The sequence below is a fragment of the Chrysemys picta genome, chromosome 16, assembly GCF_011386835.1.
Source record: "Chrysemys picta bellii isolate R12L10 chromosome 16, ASM1138683v2, whole genome shotgun sequence".
Taxonomy (NCBI): domain Eukaryota; kingdom Metazoa; phylum Chordata; order Testudines; family Emydidae; genus Chrysemys; species Chrysemys picta.
The window spans coordinates 8,297,323-8,309,067 of NC_088806.1; the positions used below are offsets into that span (position 1 = coordinate 8,297,323).

Sequence of the window (11,745 nt, forward strand, 5' to 3'; positions counted from 1 at the left end):
ACAAATAAAAGTGCTCTTCACACAGCACACATTCAACATATCAAACTCCTTGCCTGAGGAGGTTGTGAAGGCTAGGACTATAACAGGGTTTAAAAGAGAACTAGATAAATTAATAGGTTTCAGAGTGGTATCTGTGTTAATATGTATCAGCAAAAAGAATGAGGAGTATTTGTGGCACCTTAGAGACTAACAAATTTATTTGAGAAACAATGCTGACATCACAATAAAAAAGGCTGACAAAGGAGTTGCTGTCATCATCATTAATAGGTCGGAATATGAATGAGAGGCTGCTAGGCAGCTCTCTAACATCACATTCTACAAGCCATTACCCTCTGATCCCACTTAGGGTTACCAAAAGAAACTACACCATCTGCTCAAGAAACTCCCTGAAAAAGCACAAGAAGAAATCTGCACAGACACTCCCCTAGAACCCTGACCAGGCATATTCTATCTGCTACCCAAGAGCCATAAACCTGGAAATCCTGAATGCCCCATTATCTCAGGCATTGGCACCCTGACAGCAGGATTGTCTGGCTGTGTAAACTTCCTCCTCAGGCCCTAAACTACCAGCACTCCTAGCTATCTTCGAGACACCACTGACTTCCTGAGGGAACTAAAACCCATTGGTGATCTTCCAGAAAACACCATCCTGGCCACTATGGAGGTAGAAGCCCTCTACATCAACATTCCACACAAAGATGGACTACAAGCCATGAGGAACAATATCCCCGATAATGTCATGGCAAACCTGGTGGCTGAAGTGTGTGACTTTGTCCTCACCTGCAACTATTTCAGATTTGGGGACAATGTATACCTTCACTGGCACAGCTATGGGTACTCATATGGCCCCACAGTTTGCCAACATTTTTATAGCTGACTTAGAACAATGCTTCCTCGGCTCTCGTCCCCTAACGCACCATCTCTTCTTGCGCTACACTGATGCCATCTTCATCATCTGGACCCATGGAAAAGAAGCTCTTGAGGAATTCCACCATGATTTCAACAATTTCCATCCCATCATCAACCTCAGCATGGACCAGTCCACACAAGAGATCCACTTCCTGGACACAACAGTGCTAATAAGCGAGGGTCACATAAACACCACCCTATACTGGAAATCTACTGATCGCTATACTTACCTACATGCCTCCAGCTTTCACCAAGACCACACCACATGATCCATTCTCTACAGCGAAGCTCTAAGACCAACCACATTTGCTTCAACCCCTCAGACAAGGACAAACACCTACAAGATCTCTATCAAGCATTCCTACAACTACAATACCCACCTGCTGAAGTGAAGAAACAGATTGACAGAGCCAAAAGAGTACCCTGAAGTCACCTACCAGAGGACAGGCCCCCAAAAGAAAGTAACAGAACGCCACTAGCCCTCACCTTAAGCCCCCAACTAAAACCTCTCCAGCGCATCATCAAGGATCTACAACCTATCCTGAAGGATGATCCCTCACTCTCACAGATCTTGGGAGGCAGGCCAGTCCTTGCTTACAGACAGCCCCCCAATCTGAAGCAAATACTTACCAGTAACCACACACCACATAACAAAAACACTAACCCAGGAACCTATCCTTGCAACAAAGCCCGTTGCCAACTCTGTCCACATAGCTATTCAGGGGATGCCATCATAGGACCTAATCACATGAGCTACACTATCAGAGGCTCGTTCACCTGCACATCTACCAATGTGATATATGCCATCATGTGCCAGCAATGCTCCTCTGCCATGTACATTGGCCAAACCGGACAGTCTCTGTGTAAAAGAATAAATGGACACAAATCAGATGTCAAGAATTATAACATTCAAAAACCAGAGAACACTTCAATCTGCCATGTCACTCGATTACAGACCTAAGAGTTACAATATTACAACAACAAAAACTTCAAAAACAGACTCCAACGAGAGACTGCTGAATTGGAATTAATTTGCAAACTGGACACCATTAAATTAGTCCTGAGTAAAGACTGGGAGTGGATGGGTCATTACACAAAGTAGAACTATTTCCCCATGTTTATTTTCCCCCTACTGTTACTCACACCTTCTTGTCAACTGTTGGAAATGGGCCATCCTGATTATCACTACAAAAGGTTTTTTTTCCTCCTGATAATAGCCCACCTTAACTGATTGCTCTTGTTATAGTTTGAGAACCCCTGTTATAGTGTGTATGGCAACACCCATTTTTCCATGTTCTCTGTGTATATATATATATATATATATATATATATATATATATATATATATATATATATATATATATATATAACTTCCTACTGTATTTTCCACTGCATGCATCTGACGAAGTGGGTTTTAGCCCACGAAAGCTTATGCTGAAATTAATTTGTTAGTTTCTAAGGTTCCACAAGTACTCCTTGTTCTTTTTGCAGATAAATTATTGGAGGTTAAGTCCATTAATGGCTATTAGCCAGGATAGGTAAGGAATGGTATCCCTAGCCTCTGTTTGTCAGAGGGTGAAGATGGCTGGCAGGAGAGAGATCACTTGGTCATTACCTGTTAGGTTCACTCCCTCTGGGGCACCTGGCATTGGCCACTGTTGACAGATAGGATACTGGGCTGGATGGACCTTTGGTCTGACCCAGTAGGGCCATTCTTATGTTCTTATGAAGGGCAGGGCAGAACACTGTGACAGGGTTTCTGTAGTGTAGTGGTTATCACGTTTGCCTAATATGCAAAAGGTCCCTGGTTTGAAACCAGACAGAAACATGGTGGATTATTTTTCCCAGCTCCTACAGGCCTGTCCCTGCTGTTGTAGGAGCAGCAGTGATCTCTATGCTCTGTATGGCTATGCGATGTATAACGTGTATGCTCAAAAGGTCTGTTATACTTCCCCCACCTCCTGCTTTTGTCTCCCCTCCCTCTCTGAATACCTGTGAAGTGGCTTTTCCCCTCCCCATCCCTCCTGGAATGCTTGTGGGATGAATGGGCTGGTTGAAGAGATGGAAGATCAGAATTGCTCCCAGGTAGACAAAGGGTCTGGGACTCTAATTAGGCAACACTCACGCACCCGGAGCATGGACGCTGCCCAAGGTAGAGTGTGACCAACCAGATGCAGCCAAGTAATCTCTAGTCGCAGGCCAAGAGGTGCAGGTCCTTAAAAGGGGAAGGGGTCATGAGCTCAGGGGTGCACTCACAAGCTTGTACCTCCAGTGAATGCCCTTCACCCGGACTGTCTGGTCAGTGGTTCACTGCACTGCATTTCATCATGCCTCAGGAAGACTTACCTTCATCACACCATCCATCACTGCACTGTGGGACAGTTACCTTGAAGAATCCTGATATCTCCAGTGCTGTGCCTGTCCTGGGAGCGTGAGTATGCGAGTGTGAGTGTGACCTCCCCCTTCTTTTGAGCTTAGCTATCAATATCATAAACGTGTTGCTTTCTGCCAATCTCTGGTGGGTCATTAGTCCTCCCTAATCTTACTAGCTGGCCCAATTTTGGGAAACACCTGCAATAACCCCAGCCCCTGCATCACAGAGGGTGGTGAAATGAGCTGAGACAAAGCCTTGGCATCAGCAGGGGAAAGCTAGAGGATCTTGGCCAGTCAACTTTTGGAGCCTTGTGGCTTGGCCTCCTCTGCTCTGGAAGTTTGGCCTATGGATGCCGGCTCTTCCTGCTGGCCTCCTTTGCGTGACTTGCCAAAAGAGAAAGTGAGGCAGGAATGGGACAAAAGAGGAAAGTCATGCTGAGGAAGGCAGGGCAGAAGCTAAGCACCTCAGCGTGGCTAAGTGGGGTTAGTAGAGTGCCACCATTTGTTCTGCAAAGCCTGGGGAGGTGCGGTTGGCTGCTGGGAGGTAGATGCTGTGCCTGCCTCTTGGCTTCCCAGGGATGGCAACTTGCAGCCCAGGAGGAGAAGGATGGTTCTGGGTGAAAGGAAGACAAGCAAAGCTATGGGAGGAAATTTGGGTGTGTGGTGCAGGCTCTGTGCTGGGGGAGGGGGTTGGGGTGCAGGAGGGGTGGCGCTCACCCTGGTCACTGCAGCTCTCAAAGTGACCGGTACACACAACCCTTCAGCAGCAGCTCCTAGGTGGGCATGGTCAGGGGGTCTCCGTGGGCCGCTGCCGGCAGGCAGTGCCCCCAGAGCTCCCATTGGCTGCAGTTCCTGGCCAATGGGAGCTGCAGAGTTGGTAGTCGGGGCAGAGGCAGCACATGAGACACTCCCCCCACCTCAGGGGATTCCGTGACATGCCAGCCACTTCTGGGAGCAGCACAGAGGGATGGAGGTAGAGTGGGCAGGGAGCCACCTTAGTGCTGATGGCACATCTCTGCACACCCATTGGGGGAGGGGAGCAGAGGGCCTCCATGCATTGCCTGGGGTAGGGGCAGTGCACAGAACTGACTCCCCTCCCGGGTCTATTACAGGAGTGGGTGGGGTCTTTTGGCTTGCAAGATGCAGCAGGTCAGGCTAGATGATCACACTGGTCCCTTCTGACCTTAAAGGTCCTGACTCTAAAAGGGAGAGGGAAGTAAAGGAATTTTTTTTAAATATAAACCAAACTTTGTAATACCAGGATGACTCCAACGGCTCACTGTATAGTCCTTCCCCTTTCTTCTTCCACTGGGTGTTTAATGTCCTGCTGGGATTTAGAACATTCTCTCATTCCATTGATAAACTGATACAATGTGACTGAAATTAAAGCAATTCCCAGCAGAGAAAATGTCACATTACTGCATTGGCTGGGAATCAAACCCAGGTCAACTGCTTAGAAAGCAGTTCTGCTCACCACTATACCACCAGTGCATCAGGAAAAATGTTTCTCCTATGTGCCACTTATGCTTGTCAAATGACTCACGCCTACTCAATACCAGATTTACAATGGTGCCACTGGTGCTATGGCGCCTGGCCCATGGTCGAAAGGGGCCCCGGCGTGCTCTTCTCTGTCCCCCACTCTCTCCTGTGGGGTCAGAGAAGCTTGACGCTGCCACTGCTGGGGCTGTGTGGCAGCCTCTGCCTGCAGCCTGGCTCCTGCCCCGCCCCTTTCCCCAGCGTTCTACCTTCCCTCCCCCACCTCCCTGCTGGATCAGCCTTGCCTGCAGGAGGGGACAGCCGCAGAACGCCGCTCCGGGGAGGAGGAGGAAGAGAAGAAGAGGCGCGGTGATGCCTCTCCATCGCCTCTTTCCCCAGCATGCTACGTTCCCTTTCCCCCCATCCCCCCGCCGGTCAGCTGGATCAGCCTTGCCGGCAGGAGCAGATAGCACGGAGACTCAGCATGACGCTCCAGAGAGGAAGAGGAAAAGAGGCGGGGTGAGGCCTTGGGGAAGCCGCTGGAATTGGGGCATACCCCCTCCAGCCCCTTGCGTGAGCACCCTCACGACCCCAACCCACCCCGCAGCCCCTTGCACTGCCTCACATACCCCCAGCCCCCTGCCCTGACTCCTACAGCCCCCACACCCAGCCCCCTGCACTGCCTAACACACATCCAGCCCCCTGCCCTGACTCCTGCATCCCCCTCACACACCCTGAGCCCCCTGCCCTGACCCTGCACTCCCCTCACACCTCCTCAGCACCATCTCACACACCCCCAACCCCCTTCCCTAACCCCTGCACCCCCACACCTCCCAGCCCCCTACCCTGACTCCTGAATCCCCCTCACACCTCCCCAGCTCCCTGCACCCCCCTCACACCTCCCCAGCCCTGACCTCTGCACCCCCCACACCTCCCCAGCCCTGACACCTGCACCTCCACATCTCCCAGCCCCCTACCCTGACTCCTGAATCCCCCTCACACCTCCCCAGCCCCCTGCACCCTCCTCACCCCCTCACACCTCCCCAGCCCCCAGCCCTGACCTCTGCACCCCCCACACCTCCCCAGCCCTGACTCCTGCATCCCCCCTCATGCCCTCCAGCCCCTGCCCTGAAACCTGTACCCCCTCAAACACACCCAGCCCCCTGCCCTGACTTCTGCATCCCCACCCCCATCCTGAGAACCAAACAGGAGCTGCCCCAGGTAAGCGCTCCACACCCCAACCTCCTGCCCCAATCCTGAGCCCCCTCCCTCACCCTAGCTCTTGGCCAGACCCCATACCCAAACATTTTTTTACAATATTTGGAAAGATCATTAAGTTCGTCAAGACCGTCTGTGATTTTTCAAGTGGTCTGTGGAAAAATAAGTTAGACTACAAGAACAATCAAGGTACCTCACTTTATTTTCATTTACATGCTATTACTTATAGGAGGAAGATGAAGGGAAAAAAGAATGAAAAACGGGGGCAGGGGGAGATAAGAGAGAATGTTCTTTTTCTTGACTGGGTCCCAAGAAAGAGACCCAAAAATGAAGCTGAGCACAGGGCTGGGGGGCCCCACTAACTCTAAATCCACCACTGGCTGTCACATCACCTGGGCTGGGGATACTGTCAGTGCTGGTGTAACCACTAGGTGAACTAGGTGACCGCCTAGGGCACCAAGATTTGGGGGTGCCAAAAAGAGGTGCCCCAAATTTTTTTTTACACTACAGTGGAATCACATCTTACACAAGGGTTAGGTTCTAAAGTCACCACATAAGAGGAAAATCGCATATAGTGAAAATTACCGTAAAGTACAGTATACACTAGAACAGGGGTCCTCAACCTAAGGTGGCACCCAAAGGTGGCACGCAAGCTGATTTTTTTTTTAATGGCAGGCTGCGGGTCCCGGCTGCCGCTGAGCCTGCTGCCGACCTGGGGTTCTATTTACTCAGCTGGCAGCGGGCTGAGCAGGGCCAGTAGCGGGCTGGCTCCTGCCAGCCAGGGTCCTAGCCACCAGCCCCGCTCAGCCTGCTGGGGTCCCAGCCAGCTCCGCTCAGCCTGCTGCCGGCCTGGGTGAATGGTCTGGGGTTCAGTGAGTGGGGTAATTCACTAGCCTGATTACAGCCTGGAAGTAATTCTTCTGTTTTTCCTGCAATTAGCAAGGACATTTGTAAAAGAAATTGGTATTAATAATAAGCAATAATCTGTCCCTACCAGGGGGTGGAAATCGTTTCTTTTGTTTTTCAGACACTCTACAAGCATGCTGGCACCAGCGGACGAATAACCGAGAACACCATGGATCTATGTTTTGTGTTGTTTGTCTGTGGTGTTTGTCTTGTTGCTAGCAAGATGTGGGTGGGGGATGGCTTCAAAAGGCTGACCGGGGGCAGGGGAGATGTGTATGGGAATGCAAAATGCTCAACTAGGAAGCCAGCACCTGTGTAATAGCTACCATGGTGCCTGGAAATAGAACAGCAACTAAGGTGGGCCCCACAAGCCCTATGGAAATAATGACAAGGGGAGGAGCTCACTGGGAATCAATGGAGGGGTGTGTAAAATGGTGTAAATGGATGTTATGTTACAGTGGGTTTACGATTGGTTAGTTAAATTTCAGTAAAATGATTGGTTAAGGTATAACTAAGCAGAACTCAGTTTTACTATATAGTCTGCAGTCAATCAGGAAGTAAGGGGGGAATGGGAACAGGGAATGGGGGTGGGGGAATTGGAATCATGTTTCACTAAGGGGGGAGGAATGGGAACAGGGACACAGGCAAGGCTCTGTGGTGTCAGAGCTGGGAAGGGGGATACTGATGAAGGAAACTGGAATCATTGCTTGCTGGAAGTTTGCCCCAATAAACATTGAATTGTTTGCACCTTTGAACTTTGGGTATTGCTGCTCTCTGTTCATGCGAGAAGGACCAGAGAATGGGAGGGTGAAGGGATAAACCCTCTAAGAAGTACATCTTTCAGGGTGTGAAAAATCCACACACCCCAAACCAGTATAGTTAAGCTGACCTAAGCCCTGGTTAGATAGTGCTAAATGAAAGGAAAGATTGTTCTGTCAATGTAGCTATTAGAGGGATGGAAAACTCCTCCACTTATTGTAGCAACTGTCCACTCTTAAGTCCTATAGCAGTGTCACAACAGCATTTTAAGTGTAGCCAGCCTGAGAGTGAGACCAGATCTGGCTTCAGTTTGGCATTTTGGATGCTCAGGCACTAAGACAACAGCAATGACAATACACTAACATTTCCATAATTGGCAGAATTCAAACCTGTGTGGGGAGACCCCAATAGATATCTGGTCTAGGGCCTTAACCACTCAGCCACAACTACTTGATGGCCAATTTCTTCACTACACAATGATTCTGTTCTCACAGAATTGTCACTTCAAATTGTTTGCTCAGACCAGCTCTCCCAGAACACTCACAGCTGTGCATTAGTGCAAGTGTGTCCATGGCTGAACAGCAAAAATTCCTGCCCATTTCTCTTCTGGCTGGAGCATGATTAGTGTGTGTTTGTGGTTAACGACATTGCTATACATTGTTGTTCACTCCCCACCTTTGACAATTCAAAATTTTTTCCGGGAGTTGGTGCGTGAACTCAGCCTTGCATTCAATCCTTGATGTTTCATGGATTATAACAGCAGCATAAAGAAAGAGCCGAGCCAATATCTCACTGTCAGAGGTGAAGGTGGCCACGTCCCCTCTGTCTGACCATTGCCATTGCAGGAGAGAAGGAGTCAATAGAATTGAATGCCCTGGCTCAGACAAGAGACACAGGGAGGTTTTGCTGTTCATGGATCTGTGCAAAGGAAATTGTGTCTCTGTGTGAAATTGAGGAGGGAAATGAAACGTCCACATGGTGGCCCAGTGCCCTAATGAATGTGGATGAAGGTCTCGGTGTGAGAAATGATTTTACAGGAGTTCGTATCAATGTATTGCCCTGATTAAAAGCTATGGCGAAAAGTCAGCCACTGTTGTTAGTACTTGAAGCTGCGTGGAGACACCCAAGTGGGTGTCAAGTCCATTACCTTAACCAGGGCTAGTCAATTATTTTATCAAGATCCACATTTCTTGGTCAAGGTATAGTCAATGTCTAGACTCCAGAGAAAATAATACACTGATGATAATAAGAAGACTATAGAAAGATTTAGCAGTCACTATGGGCATAACTATGATGAGTGTTTCAGGTTTCAATCTTTATATCTGGGACCACCATCTTTCCCTTTAGTCTTGTAGTTTACCAAGGGTAAAACTAAACATCTCTTCAGATACAAGGGAGTGTTTGTGTTCATTCCTCCCAGCTATACAGGGGTTTGATGTATCTGCTTTCAATCCTCCACCTCTGCCGGGAGAAGTAACATTTCAGGCTGTCACTGAACTGAAGAAGGGAGATCATTTTTTGACAGGGAGAGGAACGCCTCCTCTTAAAGGTGATTGGCTGGCTGGCAGCCCTGGTTCCCAGGTCTCTCCTGAGGGAAGAAAGTTTCTGTGCATAATACCAAAACTTTTAACAGAGAGGAGGTGGTTGGCAGGGAGTCAGGTGTGGGTAGTTACAATACATTAGGCTAAGGTAGGCACCATGGCTTAGCTAGCTAAAGCACCTGCCTTGTAAACAGGAGATCCTGGGTTCAACTCCCAATGGTGCCTTCTTAAGCAGCCTTTTACGGCACCTGATATTGGCTACTGTCAAGATTCACAGCTAGATGGACCTTTGGTCTAGCCCAGTGTGATTTTTTTTATGGTTTAAATTACACTCACAGTCACTTATAGTAGAACAGGAGTACTTGTGGCACCTTAGAGACTAACAAATTTATTAGAGCATAAGCTTTCGTGGACTACAGCCCACTTCTTCGGATGCATATGGAATGGAACATATGTAAGGGGACTGTTGCCCCCTTACTAACATTCAGTGGGGGTGTTTTGCTTGGCTAGCTCCCAGCACTAAAAGGGGAGGGGTCGATGGCAAATCAGGAGCCTGAGACTGACAGTCCCCAGGAACAATGGGGAGAGGCCAATGCTCCAGATCAGCCTGATTGACAGGGCGGGCAGGCTAATCAGAGAGTCAGGAGGCCAGAGGGGGTCTCGTCCTCCGTGTGAACTGGAATGGCCTGAGTCAGACAGAGTGGGGCCGAGCTAAGGAGAGAGCAGGGGCCCAAGCTGAGCTGGGGAGCAGAGCTGCAGCCCCAAAGCCAGAGCATAGCCCAGAGAGAGCGGAGCTGCCCTGGGAGCAGAGCTGTAGCAACCAGAGCCAGAGGGGCCAGACAAGCAGCCAGGAAGCAGGTCAGTGCTGGGAGCAGAGTCACAGAAGCAGCCTGCAGAGCAGAGCTGTCCTGGGGGCAGAGCTGCAGCAAGCAGAGCCAGAGAGGCTAGAGAAGCAGCCCAGGGAGCTGAAGGCAGAGCAGCAGCAGCAGCCGTGCTGAGGCAGAGTGGAGCTGGAGCCAGGGCTGGAGCAGTCCGGAGCTGGGGCTGGGGCAGTCCGGAGCCGTGTGCAGTCCGAGTGCGGTGAGCAGCTGGGGAGAGTGAGGGAGACCCTGGGCAGTGGGCCCAGCACAGGGAGACGCCTCAGCCAAGAGGCCTTGCAGGCCAGACTTGCAGGGGGATCATAACCCCGACCGGGTGGGGGCGACACTGGGAAAAAGGGTCCTGCCACCTAGAGCCTGAGAGCGTGTGGCCACCACCAGAGCAAGTGTCCAACCCACAGTGTCCCTGCAGCACAGACAGGGCCTGAGAAGCAGGCCTGGGACCTACAAGGAACAGACTGAACTGCCCTGACGTTCCAGAGACACTGTTTGTGATGTTCCCTGCCACAGAGCAGGGTGATGTGTTTTCCTTTAACCTTTCCCATTTTTCCTTATTCTTTTTTAAAATTAATTGTTAATTAAATGTAACCCTTCTGCCCATCTAAGTTGGCAGCAACAAGGGCCGGGTTCTGTATCTAGGGGTTCCGTTTCAATAACACAATGCAAAACCGGCTCGAGCCCCCACCCAGTGACCTGGGACAATTACATACCACCCCCTGGGCACCTCTAAGAGGCAATACTTCCCCTCTCGCAAGCATGGAGTCTGAGTGTAACAGAAAATGTTTAATAACATGAGGTAAACAACATCAGCACTAAATTGGAAAAACACCACAACTAGAGTTCTTCGACCAAACCATGAGCGAAGACCCACCCCAGCAAATTGGGCCATGTCCTCTCCCGTTGGTTCTTGAAACCAGCGACCCAAGAATCACCAAAGTCCCAAAAGTCCACCAATCCCAAAGTCTCTTGGGTCCAGCAACCCAAGAATCACAAAAGTCCCCAAAGTCCGACAACCCCCCCCAAAGTCTCTGTCCATGATCAGTGCAGCCCCAGAGTTCAAAGGGGGGGGGTGAGCAGGGTGTTAAGGGGCACCTTACGTGATCCGAGGCCAACCGGCTGCTTCTCCGTTGGGTTCCACTGCAGCCTTCACCACGAACTCCTGCCGTCCCACGAACTGCTCTGGCAGCTGCTCCGCTCCGCTCACCGACCTGTGAGCCGCTCCGCTCCGCTCCAGCCATCCCTTGGGCCGCTCCCACAAGGCTCTGCTCTGCTAGCTGCTCCTCCAGCCGCGCCGCTCACCCCCCGCTAAGCTAACTTAGCAATATAGCTTCAGGCTCCCCCACTAGTTAACACAGCCTCAGTGATCTCAGCTCTTAAATAGCTTTAGCTCTTTTGTGATTTCAGCTCTTAGTGATTTCAGCTAGTAGTAGGGGAGCCCCAGTGCTGGTGCACTATTGGCCCAAAGTGAACTCAGCTCAGCAGTCTGTAACTAGACTCCTAAGGGAATCAAAGTTAGCTCTGACATTCAACAGTGGAGAGAGGAGGTAGTGCAATTGGTGTTTCAACCCCCCCTCAGGGCGGGGACCATACCATCAGGTACAAATACCTGTCCCCATCCTCTCTCAATTCACTGGGTTTTGTAACCCATGCCCCTTGACAAGCAAATGCTACTTAGGTAATGGTGA

General features: G+C 50.2%; 2 non-coding genes across 2 annotated transcripts; one reads left to right on the plus strand and one right to left on the minus strand.

The window, feature by feature from the left end:
• Window positions 1-2,664: 2,664 nt before the first annotated feature.
• On the plus strand, window positions 2,665-2,737 carry TRNAI-AAU (transfer RNA isoleucine (anticodon AAU)). Its single transcript has one exon. It is a non-coding gene; the product is annotated as a tRNA-Ile (tRNA).
• Window positions 2,738-4,701: 1,964 nt separating this feature from the next.
• On the minus strand, window positions 4,702-4,773 carry TRNAR-UCU (transfer RNA arginine (anticodon UCU)). Its single transcript has one exon. It is a non-coding gene; the product is annotated as a tRNA-Arg (tRNA).
• Between the last annotated feature and the right edge of the window lie 6,972 nt (window positions 4,774-11,745).